This window comes from Nuphar pumila, chromosome 7, assembly GCF_984573655.1.
Source record: "Nuphar pumila chromosome 7, dmNupPumi1.hap1.1, whole genome shotgun sequence".
Lineage (NCBI taxonomy): Eukaryota > Viridiplantae > Streptophyta > Magnoliopsida > Nymphaeales > Nymphaeaceae > Nuphar > Nuphar pumila.
The window spans coordinates 60673860-60699976 of NC_143255.1; positions in this window are offsets into that span (position 1 = coordinate 60673860).

Here is a 26117-nt window from a genome sequence, read left to right on the forward strand (position 1 = left end):
ATATATATATATATATGTATATATATATATATTCTTAACAAATAGACAACAAAGGGGACAACCATATTGGTTGGAGCAAAGGGAAAACCATAGTTACTCCTGACATCGTCCATTCTCGTATGTGTGTGTGTATAACCTTAAAATGCTTACGAGGAACATTCAATGAATTGAAGTGAAATGACTAAAAACCTTAAAAGCAATAGTTCTTCCAAAATAAAGAACTTTCAAAACACATATTTTTCAAAAACGCCTCTACCTTCGATAAGCACCTTAGTCATTTCAACAATTGAATGATGCTAACATTGATGCAAACAGTTCAAATTTAGGTAGAGAATAATTCTCTCTCTCTCTCTCTCTCTCTCTCTCTCTCTCTCTCTCTCTCTCTCTCTCTCTCTCTCTATATATATATATATATATATATATATATATATATATATAGTCATTGGAATATGAGAACTAGAAATATGGGCATTTCAACACTTTTTTGCAAATCCTAAAACGTGGATGTGCTTGGCATGATGAATTTGGTAAGAATCAACCATTGGATAGTGTATTTTCGATGAAAAATATGATTTTTGAATACTTGAATATTTATGAAGATTATGAATCATTGATTGTAAAGTCTTAAAAAAATCTCATTTATGCATCAAAACCGGATGATTCAAGAGCAGGTTTTTATAAAACCAAACATGTAGATCACATCCTTAAGGTTAGATTCTAAGAGGAAAAAACAAAAAATTTCATGAAAATCATAGTTCACATATTTCTCGTATTCTAGTGACTATATATATATATATATATATATATATATATATATATATATATATATATATATATATATATATATATATATAGAGAGAGAGAGAGAGAGAGAGAGAGAGAGAGGCAACTTATACATTTTTTCACTAAAAAAAGGCAAACGCGTGCCACTAATCAGTGCCCAACCAATCATCTTAGTCTCAAAGACTGTTGCTCATCACTTGGTCCACTTGGTCATTTTAGTGCTCGAGCATGTCGGAAACTGGTGGAGGTAGCAACCATCCACTGGTCATTACCAACTCCATATTAAAATGGACAGTCGTAGCCATATCCAACACAATGCTCATTTTGTGTGTTGAGGCCAACAAGTCCATGCTTCCTGTCATTTATGGGCAATGGCAGGCAAGAAAACCCCACAGTGGGGGTTAATTCTTGGTAGGAATTATCAACCCCACCATACTTTACCCTGTCATGGCAGCAAAGGTACTCTGCGTCTTAGCAGTCCTATACATCAACTGTAGAATATGTATTTCATGGGGTGATGGAACTTAAACATATATAATATCTATCTGCATTTTGTTTTAGCTGAGAATGCTGGGGAAGGCCCACCCTTTATTCATTAAACTCTGTACATAGAATACATGTACAAGAGGAAAAATCAATCACCATTTAATAACTATCTGCATTTTAGCTGCAAAACTTGATGGTTCAATTTGTGTAGCACATGTTAACTGGCAAGCGCATGTATGTGTCTGATCTGCATTTGAGCAAAAAAATATAATTGAAAATATGGTGTCCAGCATAGACCTTAAAGTGCTCTATATGCTAGTTGTTGGGCAAGTTTTAGGGTCTTGCATATTTTGGGAAGTCAGGCACGCGCAATATTATGGCTAATTCTCTAACATGATCATCTTAGAAAATTATAGACAGTCAATTTCAAAATTCACTCGTTGAACTTCTGGTTCCCTAAAATTTTCATCTTAGTTCATATGCAATTAGGCCTAGCAGCATAAAAAATGGACCAAGATGTATATGCCCTCACGTCAGGATTTAACTTCCCATGATCGAATATATACAAACCCACCATGAGTACAATCGATGGTTCGTTAGTTCTTGCACTAAACAAGCTTCTCTCTTTGGTGTACGTGTTTGTGTGTGTGTGCATGTGCAGAGTTTTTTTTTTTTTTTTTGAGAGTACAGAGATTATATTTTACTACTCTTGGAAGTAGCATGAAAAAATACACGGTATTATTTGATGATTTATAGTGTTGGCAAGAAAAGAGGCCCAAACCTTGGCGATCTGCCCAGATTACTGAGTATCAAGTTCTGGTCCGAACCGGCAAGGATACAAGCTGGAACTGGATTCTTGTTGGATAAGCAGAACCGTCAGTGAAATAACCATTAAGTGCTAAAACTCTACCACATTTTTTAGTGGTTTCCGATCATCAGTCATGCTAAAACTCAGCTTCAATGGAGTTCAACCAAATTTTTACTTTGTAAGCCGGTTGAAATGGACTGCTAGCTTGGTCATACTCACTAAAAGGACGAGCACTACGGCATGTCATTCACACAAACACAAACAGAGGCATACTTCAATCAATTTTTCTATTTTCTGACAAATTAACTTTGGCTTATCACCTTATACGATTAACCATTACATCCTAGTTATCCAATTCACCTTTTAGAGTGTTACACATTGATATATATATATATATATATAAGAGAGAGAGAGAGAGTGGGTGCAAACCTTGACAGCCGAGTGTCTTGCCCCGGAAAAAACAAACACTTGCATCTGAGTCATATAATGATAGAATGAAAAGTAAGAAGAATTTAATATAAAAAAAGTAATACATGCCTTTCCATTAGAGCAAGAAAAAATATATATATTAACAGTTCGATGGTTTGAACACAGTGCAGGTTCGCCATGTACTGTGCATGTTTGCTCTTTTTTCTAGAGAGAACCAACACCGGAGAATGCAAACATTTTTATCAGTACAATTAAAGCATAAAGGATAAAGTTTGAAATATCTTCACATGATTTTTGTCAAATAGGAAACCAATAATTTATGACAATTTGTCCCTTTTTAATAACAAATAGACATTTGCTCATGAAAGAGAGAGAGTAATGCGTGTGAATGAGAAAAATCTAGGGATTTTATCACCCTTCAAGTTTTCCTAGCTATTAAATCATCCTCCATTAAGGAACTGACTAAGAAAGTATGAAACGCCTGAATCCATAGTTCTGCAACTGCTAGTTAATGCCAATAGAAGTTGCCCTGCATAAATAGTTGACACAAACAGCAAACACATTAGAGGCAGAAAATAGGATCACTACAATTAATGTGAGAAACAGGCAAAGATGGCCGCAGCCCCAAAAAACGAGGGCTTAGAATTTTGATAATTTGGCCCATTCATTGGCAACTTTTGAACAAAGAAATGCAAAAGCCGGATGCTTTTCATAAACCTGTGGCAGTTTGGTGTTCACTCAAGTCTCAGTAAAATGGCCAAGAAGTTCAAAACCAGTTTTTGTTTTGACCCCTTTTGCATTTTTAAATGAAGACTTGTAATGGCTTTCCCATCCCTTCAAAAGCTAGTGGGTTAATTAATAATAATTAATACAACTTGGCCACAACGAAACTCATTAAATTAGAATGCTACTGCCATTAGTTGGGCGCTTAGCATGACTTGCTAGACCATGAACCACACGTGTCGTATACTGTATCTGCATAGAAAGACTTAAGGAGCTGGTGCGATTATCATAAAAAGGCAGCTTTTTATTTTTATAAGATGCATCCATTCCAGTAGTTAGCACTCTCCAATTTTTTTAATGTTTTCTTTCCACAATTATTGATGGGGTTAGTTTAAAAGTTACATTCCTAATTAGGGCTTTAATAATGCAAGGACTAAGCTGTGGCGGCTGTTGTGGAATTTGGAATCCGACTTCATTGCTACGACAGTACTCCACTCGTCCCCATATGTATCAGTCTTTCCTCTAAAATAAATTGGGGACAATCAATTCAGCCACCACTAAAGGTTGCCTGCCTGTAGTTAATCTTATTACTGCAGGAGGATCGTTAAGAAAACCAGCATAATTGATTTGAATGATAATGTGGTGAACATTAAAATGCGACAAACCAAGATTAACCAATTAAAAGAAAAAAAATTCAAAGTGGAGACCACCAAAGAGTGTTCTGCAAACTGAGTTGGAGAGCATGAGAAGTGACTTACAATAATTGAAAAAAAAAAAAACACCACAAGCCCAACTCTCTCTCTCTCTCTCTCTCTCTCTCTCTCTCTCTCTCTCTCTCTCTCTCATTTTGTGATCTTCGCATCATGGAGAGTGGTAGGGCTGGTGCTATGGGCCCATGATGGTGCATTTACCTAACAGTCATTTATTATATACATGGCTTTGCTAGTTAGTGACCTTAAAAATGAAATACAAAAGGCAAATGATTCATGTAACTGTAGCTGAAAGCATACTCGGGAAGGATGGTTTGATAATGCAGACGCTTTTTGTCCAATACATTGTACAAGTTTTGTTTTTCCTATTTTTCTTTCTTTTGACGCTTTTTGTCCAATACATTGTACAAGTTTTGTTTTTCCCATGTTTCTTTCTTTTGACAAATTTCTTTTTCCTTTTCCGAATAACATTGTCCAAGTGGCTTTGTGATTTATGAATAATATAAGGACCAAATTGACAACCAAAGAACAACGAAACATGATAAACTTTATCGAAAAAAGAAACTTTATAAAGTGTAGCAACATTGTGACGTCTAATCTTACCTGTATCACAACCTCCAATATCGATTGATCTGAACTCAAAGATGGGCAGCATATCTCTAGCTTGCACTACTATCTTTTTTGTCCTTTTTCTTCTTTCATCAGTGTTTTTTATTAGATAAACCTCAAAAAGGAGCTTGCTCATTTGACATGGAACCAAACTTTTATGTGCCAAGAAATCTCAGAAAAAGGTAATTTATGATATCCATCTGGCTTTCAATGGACGATTGGCAGTTATACAGTAGTCTGAATCTTTAAAGAAGCTGAAACGAAAGTAGAAGTATTAAGACCGTGAAAATCAGAGAGAAGAATCATGTGTTACAGACACTCCATGCAAAACTTTGTTCAAAGAGCACAACCGATGATCACACACGGCACCAATATGAAACAGTAAGCCATATTCTTCCCAATCAATTCAATCCAACTTGGGTTCTATTGGATCATAAAGGAAGACCAATAGTATCTGTAATGTCCCAAAATCTAGTACTTGTAACTTTTTATGAAAAGTTTGAAAGCTTTGTAATCATTTGTTTATCAGAGTTTTTAATTAGTAATTCAGTGAAAAATAATATTTGAAACGGAGTTACCAGAAGCACATAGGTAAAAGGGGAAGCCCGCTTCGGAAGCGCGAAACGTCGCGAGAAGCGTCCCCCTTTTATGGGAAGCGCGCTTCCCCCTCACTTCCCTATTTTTTTCATTTTTTTCGCTTCTCCCTCGCTTCCGGTTCGCTTCCTAGGTCGCTTCCGAGACAGTTCATAATTTTCTTCTAAGTGGTCTCACGCTTCCCCGCTTCCTAAATTTTTTAAAGTGCCTCGCTTCCCGTTCCCGCTCCCGCTTCCTTGATTGCTAACTTTGGTTTGAAATAGCAAGTCAATGGACCTTTGGCGCATTACAGTGCAAACTTTCCTTCACAAACAGATTTGAAGTTTCATTCATTTAAGAAATCAAATAGATTATAAAAATACAATTTTTATTAATTTATTGACTTGTACAAATGAGAGATTTTCAGGAAAACCATTATACAAATTTACTGAAATGTCTTCAATAGCGAAGCGTAAGGAAAAGAGTCACATCTTGATCTCATCATGCCATCGTATCATCGCAGTCTGAAACATCACCTGCCCATAAAATGAGTCAGTTTCATGAAAAATTGGTAAGCATCTGTAAACACCCCAAATTTTTACCCTCATCCAGTGTTTATATATTTCATGTGTCATTGCATGCATTCGACATATCATTTCATTGCATTGCATGTCATTACATCTCATTTTCGAGATCCAGCACTCCTGTTTTCAAAATATTTAATTCAGATTCGAGTTTTAAAACTTTTCTTTCAAAATCAATTTTAAAATTTGGGTTTTTAATCAACATTCTGTCATTTGCCAACCCCCATGACCTTATATTTTGAGATGTTTTTTTCATAAAACAATTTGGATTCATTTTAAACTCAATTTTAATTGATTTCAATTCTCAGATGAGGCTCATTTAGGTGGTGTCACTTCTGGATTCCTTTATTTATCAAAAATCTCAAAAATTTTAGAGTCCTAATCGGATCAAGGCTCTGTATTTTCGTCTTTTTAAAACTCTATTTTGATTTTAAACCAATTGTGGTCATATCCTTGCTCATTCTTATCATTTTTGGCCAAAATTTCAGAATCTCAGTCCAATCAAGACTCTTTTTCTAGAATCCTAGTTGGATCACGACTCTTTTTCCAGAGTCCTAGTCGGATCAGAACTCTATTTTTTACTACCCTTTTCACCTATTTTTGATAAAACCTATCAAAATCCTTTGTTTTTGGCCAAAATTATAGAGTCTCAGTCGAATTAGGATGCTTTCTCAGAGTCCTAATCGAATCAAGACTTTATCTTTCATCGTTATTCTTACCTGTTTTTAATCAAATCTTTCAAAGAGAAGTAAAAAACTCAAAGTTTTGGTTGAACCAGGACTTTGTTTGAAGAGTTCCAGTTGGATCAGGACTCTGACCTTGATTTCAATTTTGAGAGAATATTTCAAAAATCCTTTTATTTATCCTTTTAGGAAACAAAATTGTTATACATTTATCATGGAATTTCAAAATTATCAGGTTTTATCCTAGAGTCTTGATCGAATCAGGACTCTATCCCAGATTTCTGATCGAATCAGGACTCTATCTAAAGTTTGTTTTCTCACTTCATTTTCATTGGTTTTCAAAAGCTTTGTTTAAATCTCATTATTTGTTTCTCAAAAAACCAAAAATTTTTAGAGTCCTAATCAAATCAGGACTCTAAACCGAACTTCAATTCTATCTTGTTTTTCAAAATTCTCTCATTTGTTTTCTAAAAAAATCTAAAATTCTAAGAGTCCTAGTTCAATCAGGACTTTGTCCCCAGAGTCCAGTTGGATCAGGACTCTGTTTTGATTTCAATATTTGTTATTGTTTTCACTGTTTTCATAAGTTCTTTCATCTGTTTTTCAGAAAATACCAAAAAAATTTAGAGTTTGAGTCCGATCAGGACTCTGTCCCAGAGTCCTAATCCAGTTAGGAGTTTGTTCTGAAGTCTGTTTTTACTTTCATTTTCATTCATTTTTATTTATTTTTTAAAAATTAGGTCATTTTGTAGAGTCCCAGTTGATTCAGGACTCTATCTCAGAGTTTCGGTTGAGTTAGGAGTCTAACCCTGACTGTATTTTTTAACTTATTTTCATTAGTTCTGATAAAATCTTCAAAAACTTCTTCATTTGGCTTTTAAAATCCCAAAATCTCAGAGTCCTAAAGTTTCAGGACTCTAGCCCAGAGTTCCAGTTCGATTAGGACTCTATTTTCAAGCCTTTAAATTTTATTTGTTGATTGTAACCCCTTTTCAAAGCTATGCTCAGTCATTATTTCAAAATTTCAAAACTTCGATGTGGGGCCCACTCAGTTGGCGCCATATCCAGAGGAGTTCTGACTCAGTCAAGACTCTGTACCATTTCAAAACTTTTAATCTCAAAGTCTACTTTTAAATCTCTTTTGAAAAACCTCTCATTTTCAAGTTTTAAAATCATTTTTGAAAAATCAAGTGGGGCCCACTCGGGGTGACGCCACATTTGAAGAAGTCAAGGTTAGACTAGGGTTAGTCAATGTCCTAATTAGGTTAGGGGTTTAGAGGAGTCAAAAGCAATTTTGAAAATCCATTTTATTTAAGTTTTAAACCATTGGTTTTTAAAGGTTTTAAATTCAAGTTTTAAAAACCAAATGGGGGTCCATACTAGGTGGTGTCACATTTGGACTTTCTAGGGTTTAATTAAGTGTTAATTAGGGTTTAGTTAGAGTTCATTTAGGTTAGAAAACTCTAGGAAAATCGTTGCCCTTAGAAGATTTATTAGAAAGTCTTGAAAAAAAAACCCCTCTTAATTAACCCTAATTAAGTGCCTTTTTGAAAACCTATAAAAGAGGGACTTCAAGAAGTCAAAAGGAGACTCTTTTCTCTTCCAATTTCGTGTCTTCTCTCTCCTCTCCAACACCTCCATCTTCCTTCATTGCAGCTGCAACCCCAAGGTGAGTTATTTAATATTATTTCATTATTTTTATTAGTTTTTTATGATTTTATATTAGATTTCACCATGGAACCCCTTGTGTTCATAGATTTAACCATGAATTCTCATCCAAGAATCCCAAAGTCGACCCCAGAAGATGATCTATTCTTATTTGGTACTGTTTTTTGAGATTCTAATCCATTAGAATCATTTACCTTGTTGTTTTTCATGTTCTTAACCGACGAAACTTGAGATTTACCCATTAAATGAGTTAAAATTAATTTCAGCCATGGATTCTCTATTTTGTTTTTATTTTTTAACATATTAGTGTTTATTACATGTGTTTCAGCATTAAAATAATTTTTTATTGGTGTTTTAATATTTTTTATTGTTTTTCATTATTAAATCATGTCTTTTTAGGGTTTTATTAGATTTTCGTATGTTTTGATCTTAGATCTGTAGAAAGCATGCTAGTTCATATTGAAATATTCATTATAAATTTCTGATTTTTTTATATGTGATACACGTATATATAAGTAAGCTCCTGTAAAAAAATCAAATATTTTGGGATTAAGGAACCCTGTTAATAAAATATAAAGTCAAATCGGGACTTCTGTTGATTAAAATCGTTGTTTAAATTCAAGCATAACTTGCAGATGCGTTATTTCTTTCATCCGATATCCGATTTGAGATCCGTAAAGTGAAATGGCTTTGTGTTAATGTCAGCTATTTACTGAAAAATTTTCACATTTTTTTGTCTCTGTTTGATATTTGTCCTCTGTCAGAAAGTTGGATCCATGTTTTGAAACTCGTTATGATTTACTAAAATCCTAATTCAACTTATGTTGATCATAGATCCTTAACCGTAGATCCGATTCATAATCTGTAAAAAGGAAAGTTGATTATTTTTCTGTATACTATTCATTTATGAAATCTCAGAAATGTTTGATGAAGTCTGCTATTTTTTCCTGTATTTGCAACCAGAAATACCGGTTTTGATCAATTTTATATTCGTTAAATTTAAGTTCAGATTGCCGGAACGATATCTCCCTAACCGAAGATGATTTTTCCGATCTGTAAAAAAAAGATTCTGTGTTTTTCTGTCTAGTTTGTCTTTGTAAAATTTTAAGAATTTCCATGGTGAATTGACTCCTGATTCTGGTCTGACACTGAAATTGGTACTTGACCATGGGTAAAAATAGCATATTTTAGGGTTTTAATGCAATTTTTGAATTAGAATAATGTCAAAAATATGTTTTTATGATTCCAATCTCATTTTAGGGTGATAATAAGTGCAGGTGCCGATTTTTATGAATTTTGGAATCCATTTTATGCTTGAATGGATTAAATTGCAAAACAGGGTGCCCGTAGGATCCCGAAACACTGCCAAAATCATGATTTTTGTGATATTTTTAGTTTTTTATGCATAAGTTCATGTTTTTAGGGTTTATTCATGTTTAGAATCATGTTAGGACACTTCATGGTCGATTTGATTGTTATTTGATTTTATTTAAATCATAAACCCAAAGTTTTTACCAAAATATTTTTTGAAAACCCTGATTCCAAGGTCATAGTCTTACTATCAGGGGCATTTTGGTCATTTGAACTCAATTTCGAATCCCTAACATAGATTTTCTTATTTTTTATCATATTATATCATCTTGTGTTTGATTTATTTTTATTTGAGTTCTAAAACCTCATTTTACAAAATATCTTTCTGAAAAACCCTTGTTTCAAGGCCATAGTCTTGCTATCAGGAGTATTTTGGTTATTTTGACCTCAATTTCGAATTTTCAAATCTCATTTTCATATTTATTTAATTTTATTTCATATTTCATTATGTTTATCTCAGGGAATCATGGAAAAATACTTATATCTAGCAAAATCCAGTAATTTCCAGATATTACTGGATAAATCTAGAAAAGTCGACATTTTTTACTAACAAGTTTGCTAGTTTACAGGGATATTGAAGACTTTATTTTCAGTTATTTAAATTCAATTAGTGATGTAAATTATGGTTAAATTTGGAATAAGAATTTCAATTCCTACTTAGATTAGGATTTGCATTGCATATAGTTTGAACTTTGATATATAACTGTTATGCATCATTCATGTGCATATTTTTACAAATTCACTATGGTCTACACGAATGACACGTGCACAAGCTCTTAGAGAGTTGACAAACTCGGTGGAATTCATATTTATGGTTATAGTCAGAATACGAATGAGACTCATATTTCTGATCTTTGTATTAGCCACATTCAGCCTACACTCTTAGGCTAACTTCAAAATGCACTGCATTTTTCAAAACTCAAAAGGATTTTCTCAATTCCTCAAAGAAATATCTTTCAAATCCATATTCATTCATTTCATTCAATTTGCAAACTCCAATTCCAATCCAGAGAAATCGATTTTCTAAAAATTTTCAAAGTCTTACTCAGAAATTAATTTTCTCAAAATTTTGAACTTTCAAATGGTATTTCAAGTAATTTTTCAAAGTTCAAAATTCGATTTTACAAGTTATATATTCAATTTCAAAGTTTAAATTTAGAAAATCAAGTTTTCCAAAGTTACTTGAAATTCCTCAGAAATTCATTTTCACAAAACACTTGGATTCTTCAAAAATCGATTTTCATTTTCCTTAGAAATATTCTTTCACCATGATTCACGATTTTCCAAGTAACATCTTTTCCAAGAATTTTCCAAGTATTTCAAATCTCAGAAGCAAACATCATGTTTTCAAATACGCATTTTCAGAAAATTCATAGCACATGTCTGATTCTTTGTGCATTTAGAAAATAGAACATGATTTAGACAAGTTGAGCAAAGCTAAGTACACAATTGATCATTGGTTCAATTACCCCTGGTAAAGGTGCCAGGAACGGTTGAACCTCGTACCGACATGCGAGTCTCATTCTTCGGAATTATTCTGCATTTTAAAAACGGAGGCAAGTTATTTTCAAAATCTTTTTCAAATGTCAGTTTGACTTGCAAAAGTAAAATTTTGCAATGATAACAAAGCATAAAAGGCAATGAAGAAGAATAGAAAGCTAACAATAAGCAAAATAAACAGTTATAAGAGTAACAGAGCTAACCATGCAAGCCAACAACTATCACGGGCAGTAAGTAAAGTAAAACAAGTGACTCTGCTCCAGAACAAGTAACATCACCAAAGAGTACATCTAACTATAATGTGAGCGGGTTATATTTTTGTTCTGATTATTAGCTGGTCATGTGGGTACGCACAAGACACGGAACGTAGAAACAACCGAGATCAATCAGGGGTCTATTATGCTATGTGTTTTATGAAACCCTGAATGACTGACTGAATCCGCTCTTAAGGAGACAGTCAGTGTCCAAGAGAGGATTCCCCAAAGGTCACTCGTTCAAATGATGCATCTAACTTCTGAGAAATGCCTGAAGCTACCTTTATAGCCAATTTCCCCTAACTCTGATGACTGAGAAATGCGAGTATTTTGCCCGAAATAGCAATTAATGGCTTGTCCATCAGAGTTTTTATACCATCCATCATCTCTCTTGATGAATCATGTTGAACGAGCACGATGAAAGTTTCTTAACCGTCGTCTCGTTCTACATGCTCTGGTCCATGAGACTCACTCGAGCATCTTGCCTGTGAAGGCGCATAATCATCATTTTGTGAATTTCAACAATTGTGCTCATTGCACGCCATGAAATTCATCAACCTCTTGTGCTACTCATCGTACTACAACCCAACGTCATTGTCCAAGGGCGCGATTACGATGGCAGACCAGGGTTACTCAAAAGCACCCCCCAACACAGAACAAGTAAGTCCAAGCATGTCTGCAATCTCGAGAAGTCTAAATTCCCCGTCAGACACTATTTCTCGAGATCAGAACATCGATACCCAATTTTGCATCTTATCGAAAGGAGCGAACATTGGTACGCGCAGTTGCGCGCCTTGCAAGGTTTTACCCTAAAAGAATCGCAAAAGAGAAAAACCTCACATCCTGCATGACAACTCAAAACTAGGATAACTGCATGCAGAAACAGAGTAACAATAGTACAACAAAAGCAACAAGGCAGTGAACATAAATGTAAGCAAGAAGTACTGAAAGTAACGCCTGGGCACATAAAGCGTGACGACGGCAGAAAAAAGAAAGTGCAAAAAAGTAAAGACAGGAAAGGAAAAGACATAAACATAAAAAGACAGAAAATAAAAGCCTGGACACATAAAGCACGACGACAACAGAAAAGTAAAGACATAAAAAGTAAAAGACAAAAAATAAAAGCCTGGACACATAAAGCGCGATGGAAACAGAAAAAGAAAAGTGCAATAAAGTAAAGAGGACAAGGATCGTGAAACCACATCCTTTAGTTAAAAGACATACGTATATATTTTTATATGTATACATATACATAATTGTCCTTTGCTTTTCAATTTTGATTATCTTTTCTTATTTTAGCTTTTGTCCGTTCAGAGTCCTTTTTACGCAACTTTCCCCTATCTCGGGGGGGGGGGGGGGGGGGGGGGGGCAGTTCAGCATATGCTTGCGAGCGTAAGTACGAGTGTGCTCGGGCCACAGGACGCGAGCGTTCTCCGTCGTGTAACCTGTAAGCACAAAAGCATTAGTATGACATGATCCAAAATAGGAGGCGAGTTCGGTAAGACCCGCAGTGGTTGCCAAACTGGACCCTGATGCAAGGGTAGGCAAGAAGCTCAACTCCTTGCAAAAGAGCAGCAAAGGCAGGGAGCCCCGAGTTCCCTGCCTGCTAGAACAACAAAGGCCCCTTGCCTGTGCATGCTCGAACAACAAGGGGGGGGGGTGTTGGCTCACCGGAGGAGCTCCGGTGAGGGTTGCCGATGGTGACGGTCGGAGAACGGTCGACAAAGAGCGGGAAAGCATAACAGAGAGGGAGAGAGAGAGAGCATAGGTGGTGGCAGCGGCTCACCGACGACTGGAGAAACAGGGGGAGACGGGAGGCAGAGAGAAGAGAGAGAGTGGAGAGGGGTTTTTTCCCTCGCCCCTCTCAGCTTGCGTCTTTTAAAGACTAAAAGACGCAGGCTCGAAAGATCGAGAACCTAGGTCGGGCCCAGATCTGATCAAGGTCCGATACGACGGACAGGATCTGACACGTGTCCGACACATTTTTTTTCCTGGGTTTTACAGTATGCAACATGAAATATACAAGGTTGACAAGGCACTAGCTGCTCCGATCGCATAGGGAAAAGGATCTTCATCTATATTTAAGCAGTGGTTCATGATATCATGATATAGAATTTCAAACGGTCACACGAGCTGTTTTCTTTTCTGTCTCTTTTTTGAAAAGAAAGCCCCTGAGATAAGGTACAAGAAAATGTGAACACCAAAATGTTGTTAATGACAAAAGATATCAACACATAGCAAAGACAAATTACTCTAGCAGAACGGACACACATATTCTGCACTTCAATTTTCATTGTGGTGAAATGGTACATGGCCTGAAGCATAAAGGTACAAGCGCCCATATTCTTCAATTTAATAACATTTTTTAAAATTTCTGAAGGACTGAAACACATTATATGTATTTTAAGAAATTATAACCAAGGGTATCTTGATTAATCGTCTACAAACATCACATATCATACATCAATATAAATCAGTTAGGAATCAAAGAAGCTTTAATATTACTGGGAGAAAAAGGCAATTAAATGTCTTCTAAGTTGACAATCATAACAAACAAAACCATTTATGGCCCAATAAGATGGAAAAGTACACTTTATTACATAGTAGTTCCAATAACCCACGACTACAATGATCCAACCTATGATGCCACTAACTGGCATCGACTCTTCTAAAAGAAGCAATAAAAATCTGAAATTTATTCAGGACAGTTTCTATGATTTAAATTTTCCCATGCCACGATCTAATGCACATGGTATAAAACTGTGTTGCACGTTACAACTGATCACTGTGATAATAAGAACCAAGAGACGAAAGTATACCTAAATTTTTCTATGATGTGATTAGTTACACTACTATCCATGTACTGATATACCATTCTGAAAGGGAAGTTACGGTAGTTGCCTCCTCCACGGTCCCTCCCAAGTCCATATCCAACATCCATCACTTCGTGTCCAGCATAATTATAAAAGTTTCAACTCTGCTACAGCCAAAATAATTGTATTGCTACTTCCGAATCTCCTCGATCACTTCCAACAAAATTGTCTGTACTTCTTTCTCTACCTCAATTCAAAGTTGCCAGCATGATTGTTATTTCTAGCAAATAAAACTTCTTTCACAAACCATTAGAAAAAGTAGCATTTGCTTTCTTTTTGCTGCCAAACCATTTTCTCATATGAGGCCATTTTTTTATGCAGCAGCATTGCATGCTTAGCATGCAGCTCCACTACTGCTGATCATCCATCTCAACATTTCTCAAGATGTACACCGCACCCATCTCGAGAAATGCCAGATGGATGATTATCAGGCAGGCCGCTGCATGGACACCATGCAGCAACGCTGCATATAATGTGAAGTTTTCTCATATTATAATAACATGCCTCTAAGAACAGCAATCCAGAGAAAATACAGCTTTATGGTAACACTAGAAACAAAAATTCTATGGACCATCGCATAGGCCACGAGAAGCATAATAGACTTTATCTTCATCTGAAATTGGATGTTGGATTCAATTAAATTGATCACATATACTCTTGATTTGGCAAGATACTCAAACATCGATTTCAGACCCAGTCCATGGCTATTGGCTGGTACTTCTCTGCTCCTCTCCCATGAACAGCTACAGCCGCTAGATGCCCACGCCTAAGCATGCTGAGGACAAGTTCATAAGAGAAGAGAAGTTGACCCAACAGCAGGATACTGACAGGCGTTGGTGGTTGGTCTCCAGTTGGCCAGTTTGTCAGCCCAGATCTTTGTACCCATTATCTAACTCAGATTGGCCATTAAGAGTGTTACGGGGCATGGTTTTGTATGTTTGATTTTACAGCTAGAAGCCGACCCGCACCAATTCCTGAATGGAAGGATTCTGCAGAAATGTTTGCTTCTGTTTTCAATGTCAAGATCAGAGTTACCGGAAGCACCTCTGCTATAGGGGAAGCACACTTCCCCGATACGCGCTACGGAAGCGCGAAATGCGGTGCTTCCAAAACGCATGCTTATGACAGGAAGCACATCCCCCTTTAATGGGGTATGTGTACTATGTCACAGGGACTCAGCAAAATAGGTGTCGCACCTGCGTCGACGCGATGCGGGTGCGCATGCGGCACCGGGTGCGTTCAACGCACCCAGAGTCATTTTCATCCACTTTTCAGTGTTAAAAAAAAATCCACGATGAAAAGGAGGATTAAGGCAAAAAAAAATTTTGCCCTGATCTCTCCTCTCCCGCTCAGCTCGAGCTCTCTCCTACCGACGCCACCTCCTAGGCTCCTCTTCTCCTTTCGCAGGTACGTACACTCTCTCGCTCTCTTCTTGGGTCGGCAGGGGAGGGGTCGAGCCCCCCCCCCCCCCCCCTCTCGCTCTCTTGTTGGGTCGGCAGGGGAGGGGTTGAGCCCCCCTGCTCCCTCTGTTTTCGGTAGGGGAGGGGCTGAGCCCCTCCCTATTTTTGGCAAGGGAGGAGCCGAGCCCCCCCCCCCCCCCTTCTCGCTGTCTTGTTGGGTCAGCAGGGGAGCCCCTCCCCCCTCTCGCTCTCTTGTTGGGTCGGCAGGGGAGGGGCTGAGCCCCCCTTGCTCCCTCTATTTTCGGCAGGGGAGGGGGTCGAGCCCTCGTCCCTGCTCCCTCTTATTTCAGGGGAGGGTCTGAGTCTCTCCCTATTTTTGGCAGGGGAGGGGCAGATCCCCCCTCCTTGCTCCTGATTTTATATATATTTTTATATTAAGATAATGTATGTATAATTGATTTGAAATTTTGAATGTATTTTTTTTATGTTTTTAGGATAAAAATGACGGATAAAGGAAAAGGACTTGCATTATCCTCATCCCAACATGTGAGTTTTGTTGCTAGTTTTGCTGATAATTGTAGTGAGATTGATGATGTAGGGTCACTATGGGTACATATAGATAAACTTGCAAAAACTGGAGAAGGAGGTGGTAGAAACAAGAGATTTCGATGCAAGCTCTGCGAAAGAGATTTTGTTGGGTCTTACACAAGAGTGAAGGCTCATTTGTTGAAGATATCAGGACATAGCATTTCAGAATGCAGAAAAGTTGATGAGATTGCGAAGACAATACAAGAAGAATATGAGAAGAGAAAGGCAATGGCCGATTCTTCTGCAGTTAGTGTGTCATTTGCAAGCCACCAAGAAGATGCTGAAAAAAAAAGAAAAGTCAATGTAGGAGGTAGAGGAACGATACAAGCAGCATTCAATACATATGGGAGAGAAGAATTGGATAGAAAAGTTGGGAGGTATTTTTATTTTAGTTCACTCCCATTTAATGCGGCTAGAAATCCTTATTGGAAGGATTTAGTAACATCCTTGGCAAATTGTAATTTGAGTGGCTATGTGCCTCCAAGTTCAGAAAAAATACGAACCACACTTATTGCAGAAGAGAGGGCAAATGTAGAGAGGTTGCTGGAGATTAAAAAATATTCATGGGAGAAAAATGAAGTTTTTATTATGTCTGATGGATGGACAGATATTCAAAGGCGTCCACTGATCAATTTCATTGCTTGTTCGCTTAGTGGCCCAATATTCTTGAAAGCAGTTGATGCATTTGGGAAATATAAAAATGCAGAGTATTTGAAGGGATTGTTTATAGAAGCCATAAAAGAAGTGGGTGATCAGAATGTGGTACAAATCATTACAGACAACACACCAGTTTGTAAAAGTGCAGCGTTGAGTTTGGAGAGTGAGTACCCTCATATTTTTTGGACTCTCTGTGTAGCACACAACTTAAATATGACCCTAAAGAGCATCTACAACCCCAAAAAAGAAGAAAATTCACAAGCATATGTTTTATGTTCATGGATTAAAGATTTAGAAAGAAATGTCAAAAGCATTAGGAATTTTGTTGTTAACCACCATCGTGTTAATGCTATATTTAATAGGCATTCTGACCTGAAATTGTTGAAGGTCGCTGAAACACGTTTTGCGTCCATCATTGTGATGGTGAAGATGATTAAAAGAGTAAAAAATGCTTTGATTAACATGGTGACTGATGAAAATTGGACATTCTATCGTGCTGATATTAAGGCTCAAGAAATTAAAAAAATCATTCTTGATGATGAGTTTTGGGACAGAGTGGTATACTTACTTCAATTTACGTAACCTATTTGGGAAATGTTAAGAGAAGTTTATAAGGATGAGCTCATGCTTCACAGAGTTTATGAAATGTGTGATAATATGATTGAAAAAATACAAGCTATAGTTTTCAAGCATGAAGAAAAAAATCTTGCATTGGATGATTCAAATTTTTTTAATCATATTCATTCAATTTTAGTCAGAAGATGGGATAAGAGCAACACTTTTTTGCATTGCATGACACATTCTCTTAATCCAAAATATTATGCAAATAAGTGGCGGGCTGGTGGTATTGGTCGTGTCCCTCCAAATTTAGACCCAGAGCTATCAAGACATAGAAATATGTGTGACAAGACTTTTTCCAGAAGCATATCTTCTACATCAAGTCATACAGGAGTTTGAAAAATTTTCATCTTCGAGATTATATGGAATGGCATTATTCGCGAGAGAATAAGATAATATAGATCCTATCATATGGTGGTCAACATTTAAATCAGAAACACCTCTTCTCCAACGTCTTGCATTAAGATTGTTATTGAAGTCTGCTAGTTCATCTTGTTGTGAAAGAAATTGGAGCACATATTCTCAAATCCACAACATGAAGAGAAACAAACTCATCAGCAAACGTGCAGAGGATTTAGTATATGTTCATTCAAATCTTCGATTACTTTCGCGAACCAATGATGAATACAGGTACTAATTTGCTCTCTTAGTTATTTAATTATTTCTTAGTTTTTCATTTAAATATACTTGTATTGTATTTAACATTTTCAAATTGGGTTTGTAACGCAGACAAGGAACATCCAAATTTTGGGATGTAAACCCAGAAGAGTGTGACTTTGAGGGAGAGCATGATTTCAACATAACAAACATGGATTTAGGTGAGCTCAGTATTCCTTCTAATGATGCATTTGATGATGAAGAAGAAAATTATTAAGATCAATTACTTCATTAGGATATACTTTGGTATGTAATTTAATTCTTTTCTGCTTTACTTATTTGATTGATATTTAGGTTGATTTATGTAATTGCTTTACTTATTTGATTGATATTTAGGTTGATATATTGCATGAATGATGATTCATGAATGATATTATGACAATGCTAACTGTTAAATGTTAACTGTTAAAACTTCAAAATTATATATATATATATATATACTTTTTTTTATATTTTTGCCCCTGCCGCACCCCCGCACCCTAGGTTTTTGAAAGTGCCGCACCCCCGCACCCACACCCATGTGACATAGCGTGTACCCCATTAAAGGGGTACGCATTATGCATTTTACCATTTTTTTAAAAGAATTTTTTTATTAAGGGTAAAATGGGAAATTTTAAAAAGTCGTGAAATAAAAACTCGAAAGAGAGGCTTAGGGTTTTTTTTACCCCTATTTTCAGCCTCTCTTCCTCCCTCTCTCACTCAACCGATTTAGCAACCTTCTCCGACGACCTTCTCTGACGTCCGACGACCTCTACCGACCGGCGATGACTACTATATTCATGTACATTTTTATTTTTATTTTGTTTTAATCAAAAGAAACCAATTTTTTTGGTCAAACAAACAACCAAAACTCAGATTTTTCAAAACCTGGTTTCTCAAAACCCAAGTTTTGCCCTCTGTTCTTGGCTTCCTCATCTTGATACTCACAGGGACCAACGTCCCCTACACAAGTTAAGGCTTCAAATCCCTTTTCTCTTGATCCAGAAACTTCATTCCTCTCGGGGAGTTAGCAACCAAAGAAGTGCTTGGACCCGACCCCTTTTTCTGTTATGGCCGAAATCCTACCCTAAAAGTAGTTCTTATTTGTTGTGTGGTCCTTCTTTTTGTCATTCATTCCCTTCTATGTAGAGGTCAAATGAGATAACTGGATGGTGGGGTCTGTGTCTGAATATCACCATGGTTATCCTCTAGCTTGCTTTAAAAAAAATGGCAAAAACTTTGTTTTGTCATTGTATTAATGAATACATGCCTCCATGTGATGCCTATTTTTTTAGTATATACAGGTGATCACAGATCGTGTAAAGTACTGATCTACAAATAAAGTACAAGCATGTCAACTTTTGGGTTAACAATAGCGAGCACTAAGTTTTCTTCATAAATATAAATATAAATATATATATATGAGTGGCTGAACACTTTATGTTCGGGCTCAACTTGTTTAGCTGAATGAACTGCTCACAACTTGGCTTGCCAGCTATACAAAGTTACAAACCGTTCATGAATGAGTTCATGGCAAACCGGCCCGAGCTTGGTCATGAGCTGCTTAGTTCCTTTACTAACCCTATTCTTAACTGTGGCAAATTATCTGAATTATTTTGGCTTTTTATAAAACTGGTACTTGATGTACTGCATAATCGAGCTCTTTTGTTATCTACATTCTTTTTTATTTGCCTGTTTAACAATTTTTCATAAATGCAAACTTATGAAAGAACTTCCTTTCTTTTTCTCTTTTTCTTTTTTTAATTTTGTCTGCTTCATCATAGTATATTATAGATAGATCTTTCACCTCTATGAATGATGCTTATTTAAAATTTTAAAGTGTTTTAGGTTGATTCTTGTACTTTTATGATGCAGGTATATTTTATTGTTCTTTGCTTCATTAATGACCATCACAAGCTATGATCGCGATAATTATGATGACGATGATGATTTTTTGTATAATTTGGAGCATGAATCATCTAGTGGTGTTGGGAATGACAATGCAAGAAGGGGAAGGGGTCTTCTAATTGTTCATATCAGTTTAAGGATAGAAAAAAAATGTTTTAATGAGGAAGATGAAGAAGAATATGACTTGAATGACTACTATTCTGAAGATGACCAAGATGTTGAACCACCTAGCATGCATAAAACAACAATGCTATGGCGCCATGTATTGAAACAAAAGAAGAGTGGGCAAGGAAAGTAAGGTGGAACCCAAGTTTTTATGTGCAGGCACTGCAAAAATATTTATCATGGGTCATATACTCGAGTTTTTGCACAACTCATGGGATCTCCAAAGGGACAAAGTGTTGGGATTCCCTTTTGCCTTGTAGTTGCAAAAAATGCAGAATTGGCAAAAAAAATTAAGAGGCAAGTTCGTCGAGTGGAGCTTTCATCAAGTGCATTTGAGTTGAGGAGATCAAGAATTGATACTCCGAAGAAGCCTATTAGTATGACTACATCATCTAGTGGAAGCCGAAAAACAGTTGATATTCGTGATACCTTTAAAAAGGTAGAAAGAGATTATGTAGATCATAAAATAATCAGATTTTTGTGTGCAAATGGCATACCTTTCAATGTTCTTCGATCACCATATTGGGAAGAGATGATATCTGCAGTTAGTAAAGTGCCCAGATATAAACCCCCATCATATGAAAAAGCGCTAACAACGTTGCTTGACAGTGTGAAAGAGTGTGTTTACATGGAGTTAAATGAATTTTGAGAAAAGTTTGAGGAGTTTGGAGTTTTCATTGTCTCAGACGGTTGGACAAATATCAAAAACAAACACTTGATAAATATACATGCATCAAACTGTTTTGGCTTAATGTTCTTATATGCAAGCGGCTTTTTTAATGTGCAACAGTCAACTGCAAACATTGCCAAGTTTTTAAAGACGTGATTACACTTGTGGGGCCTTCTAAAGTATATTTTTTTGTCACCTTGTGTTGTGCACACACTTAATTTGATCTTTAAGGATTTGGCACATGAGTTTCATTGGTTGGGAGAAACATATTTGTATAGTAAAGAAATTGTGAAGTATATCACAAATCATTCAAAAGCACTAGCAATCTTTAGAAGCAATGAAAAATTAGATCTAATAAAGATTGCAAAAACAAGGTTTGCTTCACATTATACTACTTTGAAGCGTTTGCTTGATGTGAGAGAGAGCTTGAGGCTCACAGTAATTTCAGATAGATGGAGCGAGTGAAAGCAATCATGCATGGATGGAACTATGAAAAAAATGGCTATTACAACAGAAACAACTGTTCTTGATGAAGAATATTGGGATTCTGTACATTTAGCATTATTGATTACAAAACCCATACATAAGATGATTAAATTTTGTGATCAGGAAGGCCCTATAATTGGTGAAGTGTATGAAGGCATGGACAACATGTTGGGAGAAATAAAAAACAATCTAAAAGGACAACTAGATTTGTATGAAAAGATTCATAAGATTGTCTCAAATAGATGAGATAGAATGAATGTGCCTCTCCATAGTCTAGCCCACATGCTTACTCCAAAATATTACGAATCAGAGTATCTCAAGATCCCAGCAGTAGGAGGGGTCAAACGAGTTTCTCCCAGTAAAAATTTTATTCTATCTATTTAATAAAGTTTAAAGTTTAATGATTTAATTATTTTATTATTTTATTTGCATTTTTTGTTATAGTTATTAAACATTTTTTTTTTTGCAAAAAAGGATAATGATATTTTAGATGGTGCAATGCTCGCGCTTGAAGTCATATATGCTGAAAATGAAGAGCTCTCTACACTTTATAAGTCACAACTTGTGACTTTTGCGTCAAGTGGAAGATTTAGCCGAAATGCAGCAAGAATAAATGCATTGAATCCTACAATGTCGGTGCTTAATTGGTGACGTTTTTATGGTGATGATACACCTGAGTTGAGAGCATTAGTCATTAAGATTTTATCTCAACCTATTAGCACATCTTCTGAAGAAATAGTGTGGAGCACCTATAGTTATATTCACAATGTTAAAAGAAATAGGCTCAATGAAGATCGTGTTGATACCTTGGTGTATATTCATTCCAATCTTCAATTGATTGACAAGTATAATTAAACTATGTTGTATTTTTGTTTTGGTATTTTTTTTCTCTTTTTCTATCATTGATTGTTTATTAGCATTCATATTTTATAATCTTGTTATAAAAAGGTGCAACAATTGCTACAAAGGACCTAGTCGAAAATGGGGTATCAATCCAGAACTTCCTATTGTAGAAGAAAATACGTTGAGTAAGGACATGCGTTGGAGAGATTTAGATGATAGTGCCCAACAATCAAGCACTATTTCCAAATCCAAACTCAAAGATGCACAACCAAGAGCTCTATTACCTCTAATAATCATACGTACAAATGAAGTTGAAGATGATACAAATCAATCCAACAGAGCTAGTGGAACTGCAGATATACAAGAGCGACCATCAGTTCCTCAAGGCCAGATTAATCGTTTCTTTAGCAGGAGACCTAGGCAAGGTATATTGATTTTGTGTTTTTTATTTTTACTTTTTTCTATATATGTATTTTTTATATTTTAAATTAAGGTTTTTGAACATTTTCATTTATTAACATATTCATTATAGGAAATGAAGGAAGAAGCAAAAGGCATGGTCGTGGAAGACAAAAAGCACGTGATGATGCATAAAGTTCTCAATCTATTGCTGACTTGAAGGAGAAGAGAAAGATGACAGATTAATGAACTCTTGAATTCTTAATTATTCTTTTGATGATGTAGTTGGAGTAGTCCAACTTAGAAACTTTTATATTACTTTTTTTTTCATGGTCTTGTAATATTTTATTGGTTTGATATATACTTTTATTTTGAACTTTGCATGATGAATAAAGTAGTGGATTATGTTAATTTTAAGTTTATAGTTTAGAACTTTATAGCTTATAATTTACAGTTTAGAACTTTATAGCTTAAAATTTTAACTATATCTCTATGTAATCTTTGAGTTTATTGATTTCTCATTTTCTATGTTGCAGAGATCACAAGATTTACAACAATCACAACATCAAATAACAAGTCATTTGATTCTTTCATTGAAAAAGGTACACTTTTTAATCAAATTTATTTGTTTTCTTAATGCATTATTTAGTGTTTGCATGCATTTGTTAAATGGTTGCAACAAGAATGTGAATTATGATCTTCTCTTGATGTATTATTTTTTAAATGCTTGACAATTGCAATATGATGCATTTGTTAGATAATTGCAACTTATATTATTTATTGTCTTAGATACATGTTTTATTTTGTCAATGATGACTAAATCTTATTTTTTGATAAAATAAATATATATAATTACATTTTTGCTTTCCTTTCAATTCTTATTCGTTTTCCTTTTGCTTCTCACTCGAATCCTATGTCGCTTCCTTCTTCACTTCAGAGGCGCTTCCTGATTCACTCCTAAGTTGTCCCGCACTTCCCGCTTCCTAAAATTTTAGAAGTGTCACGCTTCTCGCTTCCGCTTCCTGTATCACTTCCCGCTCCCGCTACCTCGACTGGCAACTCTGATCAAGATATTGGTTCAAAGTCCAGACCCAAATCCATATAACAAAGGAGAAGTTGCTAGAAGCCTTGGTGATGAAGAAACCATTCCCAATGGAAATCTTGTGCAGATTGGAGAGCTATACAAGAATCTTAGAGAAGTATTGTTTACAATAAGGAGAGTCTTAAGAAGAATAGAAACATTAACTCTTGCCTTATAGCATATGTAATTGTAAACTCTCCAATGAGTATCTAAATTGTGGCTTGAAGAATATAAATAAAGGATATCCCATCTCTATCTACACTTTAAGATAGAGTATGAGAGAGAGAGAGGCTTCCATTATCATGGACGTAGGTCAAGAAGTGACCGAACCGCGTAAATTTTGTCTTGTGGTGTGTGATCATTGTGTGTTTCTGTTATACAATGTGAATTTACATGGTATCAGAGCCACTCTCTATTGGAGTGTGGAGCCTGTTTCCTACCTTGATATAAATCCTAAATTTTGGAAGGCAGTTTTGTAATTTTACCCTAGACTCCTTGTAGAATCAGACCACAAGTCTCGTAGACTCCTTGTAATATCCAAACTACACTTGCAGAGTCCTTGTAACACTCTTAGACTCCTTCTATTTAAAGAGGGCAATTTGTCCTTTGTAGTGCATGGTATCTCAATTGAATAACAAGTTTCGGTGTGGTCGTGGACGCATGCAACTCTTGCCGAACCACATAAATCTTTGTAAGTTGTGTGGTTTTATCTTTTCTTTTGCTTCTCATTTTTTTTGTTTGTCAATTCTTCGATAGTGTGTTGTATTGTTCCCAACACACTCATGGTTGTTGGTGTTATTCTTGTGATTGCTCGTGTTTTGTTATGGCTTTGTCATCCTCAAGTTTGATATCTCTTTAACCTAATCCAGCAATGCTATGGAGTTCTTTTTCATCATCGGCATCCATTATGTTGGATAGAACCAACTATCTTCTAATGAAGTCTCACATCAAGTCTGTGATGTATAGTCAAGACTTGATTAAGTAATGTAGATGGCTCATGTCCTGAACCAACTCAAGTTATGTTGAGGGAGAGCAATCAAAGTTGAATCCAGAGTTCTTTGCTTGGAAAAGAGCAAGTCTGTTGGCTCTAAACTGGATCAAAGCCATGGTTACCGAGTTGGTCCTTGGTTGGATTATTCACATTCAAACTGCATTTGTTGATTGGTTGACGTTGAAACAATCCTAAGCCTCTCAATCATGTCTCCACATCCTTCAACTTAAGAGAAACCTTTTGGATGTCAAGAAAGAAGATAAGAACATGGTTGATTACTTGAACCATGTGAAATTCCATGAAGATTCTCTGTCTTGTGAATGATCTTGTTTTCGAACAAGGTCTTGTCCATCAAACTCTCAACAGTTTCCAGAGTATCAGAGTTTCATTACAACTGTGTCAAAAGAAATCAAGGTCGAGGATCATCTAATTATCGCAGCAAGGGACGTGGAAGGAATGATGGTGGTCGTGCTTTCCAGAATTTTTACCAAAATTCAAATAAGAATTTTCAAGAAAACTATTCACAAAACAAAGCTGGGCAGCAAGACAATCAAGTCATATGCCAGTTCTGTGGTCGTAAAACCACACCACAAAAACGTGCTATGATATCCCCAAGGCATTCATTGTCATGACTCTCAATTGATTACAAGATGTTCCTTGGTATCCTGACACCGGCACTACTCATCATATAACTGCAAACGACCAGCATATGACCAATAAAACCGAGCATCGTGGATCTGACAGAATTATGGTTGGAAATGTGTCTACCTTGCCCATTGTTAATATTGGTAATATCTCCTGAAACTCTAACCAAAAGCTATTTACTGAGAGAGATGTTTGACATGTTCCTGCGATAAAGAGAAATTTGTTATTGGTTGCTAAGTTTGCTCGTGATAATGATTGTTTCTTTGAGTTTCATCCTAACAGCTTTTATGATAAGGATTGTCAGACCAAAAATATACTTAAAAAGGGGTCGAGTGAAAGAAGCTTATATCAATGGAAAGCAGGAAAAGAAAAGAAAAATAATAGAGGTTGAAGCAAATTTGGTGTTCAAGTAGGCTGATTCATTAATGGAGAGGTGATACTACCGTCTAGTGACTCATGGACATAGTTTTTTAGAGTTTTTGGCCAAGAATAAATTAGTTTCTTTAAGCAAACACATGAATAATTTATGTTCTAGTTGCTTAGTTAACAAGATACACAAATAGTCATTTGAAAACTCTAAGTGCTAGTTATCCACTAGAAGTTATAACATGCTGATTTATGGGGTCCTACTCCTTGTTTGCCTCGCAAGGGATATAGATATTATCTGCTTATTCTTGATGGATTTTTTAAGTTTACTTTAGTGTTTTCATTGGTGAAAAAAATCGAAAGCCTTAAGATTTTTTGAAAATATCAAAAAATTTGTTAAAAATCAATTGGATACCAAGATTAAAATTTTGCATAGCGATGGAGGAGAATTCATGAGTGACTTTTTCAATTTTTCTTGATGAACATGGTATAAGAGGGTGTTTGTCTTGCCTCACACACCTCAACAGAATGAGGTTGTGGAGTGCATGTAACGCCCCAAAATCCAGGACTTGTAACTTTTTATAAAATGTTTGAAAGTTTTCTAATCATT